The sequence below is a fragment of the Nannobrachium achirus genome, assembly GCF_963921795.1.
Source record: "Nannobrachium achirus genome assembly, chromosome: 4".
In the NCBI taxonomy this organism is placed as follows: domain Eukaryota; kingdom Metazoa; phylum Chordata; class Actinopteri; order Myctophiformes; family Myctophidae; genus Nannobrachium; species Nannobrachium achirus.
This window is the reverse complement of record NC_137813.1, coordinates 76231122-76241936: the sequence shown is the minus strand read 5'-3', so window position 1 is coordinate 76241936 and position 10815 is coordinate 76231122.

Genomic DNA, 10815 nt, shown 5'->3' with positions numbered 1-10815 from the left:
AAACTATGCCTAAACCTAACCCTAATCCCTCACCCTAACCACACCCGGTGCGCATTTCCAAACGCACCCTTTGATACACTCATACTGAATCACCTGCAGAAAACACTCTCCCGGATAATGTCACCAAGATACTATCCTATTGACAATATCCTGGTATTTGTATCTTTGTATTTCAAATCATTTTTGTATTTTGTGCCCATATCTGCCTCTGGTTCCTGTCTCAATGTTCAGTTGTGCAACAACTGGACATTGTGTGTAGTGTTTAGACAACAAGGTGCTTGTGTAATTGACATCAGACTTGAATGTTTTCAATAGTTGTGTGTTGTGTGTTGATACTTTAAGATTTTACCTGAGAAGTGTGTGCAACAACTGAACATTGTGTAGCCCATAGTGTTTCGACAAAAAGGTGAATTGTAATTGACATCTGTGTGTTATAGGTTGATGCTTTGATATTTTACGTGAGAAGTTTGTGCAACAACCAAAAATTGGAGTGTAAAGAAAGAAAATCTGAGTCTAATGCATGAAAAGCGAGTGTGAAGTAGTGCCAAATCAGGTCAAGCTATAGGTACATGAAGTGAAGGTTGTGAAAATTGTGCAGAAGTTTAGATTTTTGTGTGTTAACAATCGTGAAAAACTGTAATACAATGCTAGAGTTAAAGCTATACTGTGTAATATGCTCAACTAGTGGTCAGTAGCCCTATAGCAAACCGCGGTCGCGTTCGCGTCTTTCGCCCGTTTTTCGTACCTTCACACCCCCGCGTCTGCCTCCACAACGCCGAGAGCTATCTTTAGAGGGGTCCCTGGTTCCTGTGCGTTCAGGCATTCCGGAGAAACGGACTACTTCACCCTGCCTGGTAGGCGAGATTACCTTTTGAGTAAAGAGACACACGGGCGACTACAAATATGGCGACCCCACTTCAAGATGCGCTGTAATTGGCCGGTAGTGTACCATGTGTGCATGATCGGCGATGTGATTGGGCAACGTATACACAATACAGATGATGCAGATTACGTCATTTTGGCGCGAAATCCGGTCCACGGCCAGGATCATAGAAAACATATAAAGAGAAGGCTTCAGAAGCTGAAAATAACGGAGTGGGTGTTCTAAAACTTTAGCGATTTAACAGTTAGGACAATTTTAAGATTTGTTTTATAAAAAAAGTTACATGGTACAACTTTAAGTGTCGGCACAGCTGTCAAACATCCCCAGGTTACTTGTATGTGTTCAAACTGTCCTTGAGCAAGGTAGGCCTACTAAAGACTAAACCCCTAGTGCAGGGGTCTTCAACAGGGGGTTCGTCCTCAGAGTTACTACAGGGGGAGCCCCAAATCATTGAGTGATTACTGTAAGTGATTTTTTTCTCCTTTTTTATATTAACTTCTTGAAGCCTAACGTCCATATTCTGAGAACTTTAGCCAAAAATAGCAGATTGACATGCTTGTAGATCGTCTGGCTCCAGATAAGTATATGTATATTTCTAGAATTTGAAGGATATTAAAATTAAAAGATCCCCACCAAACACACGTCTTAAAACTGGCCCAGAATTGGTTTCACACACACACGCACGCGCGCGCGCGCGCCACGCACACACACACACACACACACACACACACACACACACACACACACACACACACACACACACACACACACACACACACACACACACACACACACACACACACACATGCTAAAGCCTCTTGCGAGGCAAAGATGACCGAACAGTTTAAGCTACAGTTGTGCAGACCATTTCACTTTTTCCACACAGAACTTGACATAAGCATTTATCTAGCCCGTTTCAGGGCTACACTTATCCAGCATCATGAGATAAAAAACACTGCCAATGACTCACCTAAGCTTTGGAGGTTCAAAAAGAACGCACTTCCGCAGCATGGCCAAAGTCTTGTGTTTATAATCCATATGTTATAGAAGTTATAATCCACGTGAATAGGCTCTATGCATATACACCATTTTGTTCTACTTCCGGATGTCTTTCGACTTCCTTCACAGGTGTTACTGATGATACTAATGAAGGCTCTGTTTGATTTATTGTACAGTGGTTCTTTAATTTCAAGGACCCCCATAACTCTGTACAAATGGAATCAACAAATGGAATCAAATTTGCTTCCATTTGTACACTCTCAGAGTTACACAACTGTATGGGGACATTTGGAACCCACTCAAGGACACTTTGAGACCCACTGGTGTAGCAGAGTGTTTCCAGTGAGCCAACATGCACAATATCAGCACCCTGACTCTGTTTGACCAGAATGGAACAGACCCTTCATTAGTATCATCGGTAACACCTGTGAAGGAAGTCGAAAGACACCCGGAAGTAGAACAAAATGGCGTATATGCATATAGCCTATTGTGTTGACATGTTTGAAAGCCATGACGAGATGAATGGTTTACACAGCATTGTTATGATGGTAGAATTAAACCAGACGTCCTCTGAAAACCGTGGATTTCAAAATAAGAGCATAAGGTATTAGGCTATTATGTAGGCTATATGATTAGTTTTATGTGTTAGTCTAGTTGCAGGAAGTAAATAGACCGATGCTTGGCTACTTCACACAGTGTGACTCTCTCACTATGGCCAGCAGCCAGAGCGTCACCGCAGCCTCTATGCATGATGATCGAGTGCTCTAATCATTTCGTTTGATCTGCCACGCATGCATCGGCGCAACATTAACATAAAACCAAAGTAGCGAGCCTGTTTTGAAAATGTAGCGGAGTAAAAGTACAGATACTTGTGTTAAAATGTAACGGATAAAGGTAAAAAGTACTCAGAAAAATAAATACTCAGTAAAGTACAAAGTACTGAAAAAACATACTTCGTTACAGTAACGAAGTATTTGTACTTCGTTACTTCCCATCTCTGCTTGTAGATCTGCTATTTTTTTTGTGAAAGTCTTGAATATATTGACCCGATTCTATACATGTCTCCTAAATCCTAACAGGTTTCTGAAAAACCTATGTTAGTGGTACACAAACCTTTTCATGTCAAGGGTATTTGGCCACGGACCCCTATCTCAAAATATTTAGTTCCAGGGACCCCCGATAGCAATATTTGAGTTACAAAAATGTAAAAATACACACAGTATATTCAAAGATTGCACAACTTTTCCAGACATTTCAAAAAAAGGAGATCTATTGTGCTAACATGCACAGACCTACAGTATTAGTACTGGTCATCATGAGATGAGATGATTGTTTAATTGTTTAACACATGCATAACTTGATCCAGGTCATGAGATGAGATGAGTGCATGCATAACTTTATGATGCATGTACTGTATGCATGTATCCTTATTTTATTAATATTATTTTAAACATTTGGTGCGAAATGTTTTTACTACTTTTGTTTTTGCCTCACATGCAGTGATAGTAACTTCACACTTCTTCGACATTCATAACTTTATAATGCATGTATTTATTTTGTATACGTATAACTATTATACATGCCCAATTTTTGTAATGCATTACAATACAGTATGTTTATGAACACATTTCCTGTAGACAGCTGTCTCACACTGTACCCATGATTCCATGCGACCACAGAGGAAAGTCCCCAAACTTTACTTTCACTTCCTGCTTCACTCAGCAGCCAATCAGGAATGCACGTTTGAAATGGCTCACACCAAGGTCACAAGATTTATTTTCCTGTAACACAAAAGTTACAACATGAAAACAATCAAGCTTGAACAGTGTAGCAAAATATGACACAACAAATAACAGCAAATAATAGAAGTGCCTAAATAAAAACAGTTTAATACATTTTTATAAAAAGAAGAAAAAAAAACTATCATTGCATTCATTGCTACATTTATATTTGGCACTCAAACATTAGTTTGATGCACTGTAATTGTCAGTCACTGTAGAAATGTGTGAGTTCATTTTGTAGTCGAACCAGTCCTTTCCGACGAAAAGTTTCGGAGTGACTATGGACAGGCTTTAAGTCAGTGAGGGCTTGGGCCCGCCCCTTTATGCACCCTCTCCTGAAGTCAGGGCTGATGTAGACTTTGGCAAAGGAATTACCCACAGAATAACTTTACCAGGGGGATCCTCCAAATCAATCATTTAAGTATGCAAATTAGTCATTTAGTATGAAACCTGCAGATCATGTCCGTCCGTGTGTCACGCCTCATGTCACACTCCATATATGGCCAAGCCATCTCCATATATGGAGCTGGCCAATACCTCTGCATCTGACCTCACAGACTCCAGATAATAATAATAATAATAATATTTTTAATTAATAACCATGGAACGGCCTTTAACCATCCAGGGGGCGACATTGTGTAGCCTATCGACTGAATTTCCACGTGTCCGTGAAAATAGATGATCGGCAAGCTCACAACACGTCGTAGATTAGACGCTATGTGAGCTTGCAGATCGACTATTTTCAGCATTCATGACGCAACACACTCGCACTAACTATAATCAATAATGGGAGATGCCTTAGTTGGACGCGCACAGCTCTTCCTCTTAACACTTAATGTTCCTCAATGGCTCATTATAAAGCATTGCATTACTTACACAATTGCACAGCTCTTCCTCTTAACACTTAATGTTCCTCAATGGCTCATTATAAAGCATTGCATTACTTACACAATTGCACAGCTCTTCCTCTTAACCATGGGCGGCGCGTAATGAAGGCTAGGAGAGGCTATGCTTCCCCAAATGCTCTGCTGGGTATTTTACAAATTATATATAGTAAGCCTATATACTGTATGTGCGCAGCATTATATAGGCTGCTTTCAGGACCGCTCGCAGCTCAGAATGCAGGGGCGCTGGAAGTGGGGTGCTGAGGGAGCTGCAGCTCCCCTGGTGGTGGGGAGGAGAAAAATACTTTATATATATATATTTTTTATTTTTTATTTTTATATATAGGCCTATATATACAAACACAGAGCTATATTAAAACAATAATGTATTTGACTTTGGGGAATAAAATATGTTGAAAAAAGGTGTGATTATCACATGGTCACCTAATCACATGGTCACCTTGCCACCTCCGGTCAGAAGGGAAGTCGAATTTAAATTTTGTTTTAAAATAAATCCCGCTTTGATGGCAAACCAAAGTCTATTTATTTGAGAACTAGAAACTGTATGTAGGCTCATTGTTGCAAACTAACACCGTTGTATATGGGGAATAAAAAACAGTAGAAAACAGTTACGAAAATAATACCCGATTTTGTAGTGTGTGCGTGAGTGACTGTGTGTCTGTGCGTGTGTGCTGTGTATTGCACTGTGTGCTAAAATAAATAGTAACTATAAAGCTCCTTGTTACACCATTGTGCGGGGAATAAGCACCTGAAACCGTAATAAAAATAACCCAAAACCGGATAAAAAAGATGTGAATTTCCGGGTTTCGGTTTTCACGCATGAACTCCTCCAAGCTCAGCTCCCCTTGGGATTTGGGAGTTCCAGCGCCCCTGTCAGAATGTGTGTGTGTGTGTGTGTGTGTGTGTGTGTGTATGTGTGTGTGTGTGTGTTTGTGTGTGTGTGTGTGTGTGTGTGTGTGTGTGTGTGTGTGTGTGTGTGTGTGTGTGTGTGTGTGTGTGTGTGTGTGTGTGTATGTATGTATCACTCTCTCAAAAAGAGAGAGAGCGCATAAGAGAGGTTCAATCTCTCTAAAAGCAAAAAGGTCTCATCTCAAGTCTCTAACTTGGTCACACATGTATGAGTGATTACTTTGTTTGATGTGAAAGCATAAAGACCTGGATGTTACCTCTTACTTGCGTGATCCAGGTTGGATCCAGTCAATTTGAAGAAACTCCAGCGTTTACTTTGAGGTGAAGACAATAAGAAAGAGCATGCCTACGTTTTCATTCACAACTGCTTGGCTGAAGATCCATTCTATAGCCTATAAGTCATGTTATAGCCTAGTTTAACTTTAAACCAGCTCAGTGGCCTTGTGGTTAGAGTGTCCGCCCTGAGACTGGGAGGCCGGGGGTTCAATTCCCTGGCCGGGTCATACCAAAGACTATAAAAATGGGACCCAATGCCTCCCTGCTTGGCACTCAGCATCAAGGGTTGGATTGGGGGGGTTGATCACCACCACCAATGGGGATCCTGTCTGTCTGTCTGTCTGTCTGTCTGTCTGTCTGTCTGTCTGTCTGTCTGTCTGTCTGTCTGTCTGTCTGTCTGACTGACTGACCAGCTCAGTGGCCTTGTGGTTAGAGTGTCCGCCCTGAGACTGGGAGGTCGGGGGTTCAATTCCCCGGCCGGGTCATACCAAAGACTATAAAAATGGGACCCAAATGCCTCCCTGCTTGGCACTCAGCATCAAGGGTTGGATTGGGGGGGTTGATCACCACCAATGGGGGTCCAGGGACTGCAGATGGAAATTAGCCCACAGCGGGCTAAATCTGGCTCATTTACATTGAAGTGAAAACTGACATGTCCATTAATGAGCAAGGTCCCTGTCAAATAAACAGATCTTAACTCTTAAACAAAGGGAGCTGCTCAGTTCAGACCAGCGCTGACTGAGAGCTTAATTGAAATGACCTGCATACATTGCACAGTGAACTGGAATTATATAATTACTATTTGGCAGCAGGTGTGTAAAAATTCTATAAACATCTCAAATGGCTTTTTCTAATCTTAAAGTTATGCTATGTAACTTTTTTTATAAAACATATCTTAACAGTTAAAATTGTCCTAACTATTAAATTGCTAAGGTTTTAGAACCCCCACTCCGTTAATTTCAGACCCAAAAGCCTTTTCTTTATCCACCTGTTTCCGCGGGAGTTTACTGGAGATTATTTGGACCTGTTTGCACCACACTTCCGGTTTAACAGCAGACATACAAGCTCATGTCGCGTCGCAGATGCAGCCTGTTGTGAGCTTGTAAATCACACTCGGCTGTGGCGCCGGAAGCTCGGTACAGCGTCTGCGCAATGCACTATGGGGCGTTGGAAACTCGTGGATATGTTTTCTACTTAGCCGTGACAGGGGCGGGATTTCGCGGCAAAATGACGTCATCTGCATCATCCGTATACGTTGTGTATACGTTGGCCAATCACATTGCGGATCATACACACATAGCTTGCTTCAACAGCTTTGTTTACGCTAGAAGTCTAGCCTGTAACTCCCCAACGCCAGTCCGCAGAGGGACACGAGATGCGTGGCGAGGCGGGCGAGGCGGACGCGGGCGTCTGAAGGCCCGGTCCGTGGCGAAAAACGGACGAATAAAGCAGACGCGACGCGGTTTGCTATACCGCTACTGACAACTAGTTGAGCAACTTACACGGTATAGCTTTAAAGGAGCTATAGTCAACTTTTTCTTGAAAAACGGATGCTAAAATAAAAATGTTTCGAAAATATTTTATAAAAGAATAAGCTTCATATATGTGTTTCAATTAAAAAATGACCACAACAAGCGTAAAATAATGATAAAACAATAATTTTGGCCATTGTCAGGCCGACACTTTGTTTACATTCTATTCTAACACTATCAAAGAATAGATCAGTCAACAATCAGTCAACAATCTTGAGTTGGCTCACGGACCCCGCCCACTGAAACAATTAATGATTGCAACTAAATAACCTTGCAAGTTACAACTGTGTTGTCTTTCATTTATATGGTAGAGGTGGTAGAAAAGCAATTTACCATTCAAGGGTTGTTTGGCACTCGGCTTTCGCCGGTATCGTGACACCTCAAAGGCCAAACAAAAAAGCTCCAAACAGCCCAAAGCAAACTAATTAGGCTGCTGCTTAACCTTCCATCTTGGGCTTACCTTACCGCTAATAACTTTCTAAGCATGGATCACGGTAGCTGACAGAGAACAGCATCTTGCAATGGGCCTGTTGCACAAGATACACAACACCACTAAGATACCCATGTACCTGACAAAATACTTACAAAACGTCAAGGATGTTCACAATTACAACACCAGAGATCACGTCCAACCCAGATTTGGCTCTCCTGCTATAACGCTAAAATGTGGAATGCCCTACCGAAGGCCTTAAAGGAGAGTAAATCCCTACTTCCTTTAAAATCGCTCTGAAAAGCCACTTAGGCCCCTATTAGACGAAAACAGGCTTCACTGTAAACGGCTAAGAGCCGTTTAGTTTTCATTTTTTATGTGGTCTTTAGATGAAAACGCAATTTGTCCCTAAACGCGGTAATTTGCATGCCAGGTCGCTAGGTGGCGCATGTCTCCATGACCGCACTGCCCAAGTTCCGTTCTACTCAGAGCCCTAGAATGGAGAGTTGCGTCACTCCCGTTCACTTCACAAAATGCATTGAAGTCTATGAGGTGTAAAGTGACTATGAACCACGTGACCAACGCTGTTTCTGACCCCGCGGTGACACCACTCTCTGATTATACTGCTCTGGTTCTACTTCCTAGCAGCCAGCAAAGAAGTCCTCCTCAGTCAGTCAACACAACGCACTGCCGTCACACAGCACAGGCAGACTGGCTGGCTGGCTAACTATATTAAAAAGTGTGTTCCAGACGGTCGGAACAGACACATGTACCATACACATCTCGGGACTATATTATACGATACAGAAAAGGCGTTCACTTCACGTTTCGTTTCAACACAGAGGACTGGAGTCAATGCCTTTACTGCAGCTTATGGAGGGGATGATGATGATTACATACAGACGACGACGAGCTATAGATGTTGGATCGAGTCATGATAAACATTATAGGCTACTGTCGCTATTTTCAGCGTCGGCTATTTTTGCAGTTTGCTATTTTCACAACTTGTGAGCTTGTAGGTCGGCTATTTTCACAACGCACCGCGACGCGCTGTGAGCTTGTAGATCGGCTATTTTCACAAGCACCGCGACGCGTTGTTGTGAGCTTGTAGATCGGCTATTTTCAAATAGCTACGGTATAAATTAGGGCTAACGTTAGCAAAAATGTACTTAATAGTTACTTTAGTTTACACCACTGGGACAGCCCTAGGACGTCCCACATCTTATCATTTTCAGTGGTTTGCTGCGTTTACGGTATTTAGATGAAAGCGGGAGATACAAAGCGTTTTTACCTATTCCACTTTCAGAGGGGGGTTCACTTTGTTACGGTTTCACCCCCCGAAGACGCCATTTTCGTCTAAATGACCCCCCACAAACGACTATAAACCATTACGTTTACAGTGAAGCCTGTTTTCGTCTAATAGGGGCCTTAGAGGCGGTTGCTATTCGAAACTGGTAAAAGAAAACAAAGCCTATTCTTACCTCCCCCTGATCTTTCTATTGCAAATACCATTTATTTTGCATTGTGTTTCTTTTTTTCCCCTGCATAATACTGTACTATGTTTCTGTCATTCTGTGTACTGCCATGAAACGGTACCTTTCCTATGCAGACTCTAATAAAGTCTTCAATCAATCAATCAATCAATCAATCAATCAATCAATCAATCAATCCCTAAACAGATATAGGCTATACACAGGAAAATGAATAGCAGCCTCCGAGGATGTTTTATTCAACCATGTTTAAGAAATAACTGCATGATTAAATGTTTTGAAGATTTTCATCTTGTGATACTTATTGATCGCTGGAATTCGTTTTTTGTATCTTGGGGCGCTGAGTAGATGTCACAGTGGTTGTTTGGTACCCTAGAAAACTGTGAAAAGTGATGACTCATCACTAAACCATACTACACCATAGTTGTGTGGGGTCCATTTCTAGCCCAAGGAATGCTTTTCATGCAAAACAAATCCTTGCAATGGATTCAGAATCATGAAAATCCCCTAGATAGACCCCTCACATTAGCCTGACACTCAGCCTGAATTGACATTTCGTTTCACTTCATTATTCAGTCTGAAGTCAGTTCCGCCCACGGCTTTTGCAGGGATGGGCGTTGCCAAAATGAGGCACTGTTCAGCGATTGGTTCACCGACCAACACATGACATAGTGTTGTTATGTGTGCCTGGCTGGCTAGTGGCTAACCTGTTGCTTGCTAGTGCTACTTGCTAACCAAAGAAACAGTCAGAATAGGAGCACTACGAACTAGTAATCAAACACAACATAACATGCCTGCTACTGGTGTTTCATAGCGAGATCGATACGATCGCATTTTACCGCAATTTACCGCATTTTACCGCGACACGATGTGCGGTACGGTACGGCGGCGGCGCTGGTGTACTTGGAAACACACATGAGTTCTGGGAAACCCCCACCCACGCTGATCAGAAGACGCTGATTCACGACGCTGATTCGCCCGTTTGGATTTTCAACCGAGGCAGGCCTCCTCATTGAGAGCGATTCTAGACCTGAATCGCCGAAACAAAAAAATTAAAGGGGTGTGGCTAGCGATTCAGGGTCTGGAACTAGGCTACCCCTCACATGCTACTTAAAGAAGATTTTAGAGCCACCAGATCCCATGGGAAAAGTGCTTGCATCTGTAAATTTTTTAATTCAGCGCACAAAAATACCTCTAGGCGCAAGTTTTCACGCTTTCTGCCGGAATTGAACACCTTTTTCACATATTTCTCCCACTACAGGTTGAGCCACCGCCCGCACTACACCCCCAGCTCCTTCAGCGGTGAAGAGTGTGCCACACCAAGAGTAGCCACGGGCTGTCTGTAAACACAGCAAGCTTCCACCGTCACACACCATCACAGCAGCCACATATACAGGTGGAGCTGTATGTGCACTCTGCGCCTTGTTTCTTTGGGGGGCCCAGAGGCCCACTTTTATAGCCGGCCCACCGGGCATACGACAGGTATGCCAGATGCCCTGCAGTCCACCCCTGTTGGTTGGTAGGTAAAAATGTATGCAATTAAAATACATAGGCCAACAATGTAAATTATACACTACTAAGAATAACAAATAGTCTATTAAACTTATTTC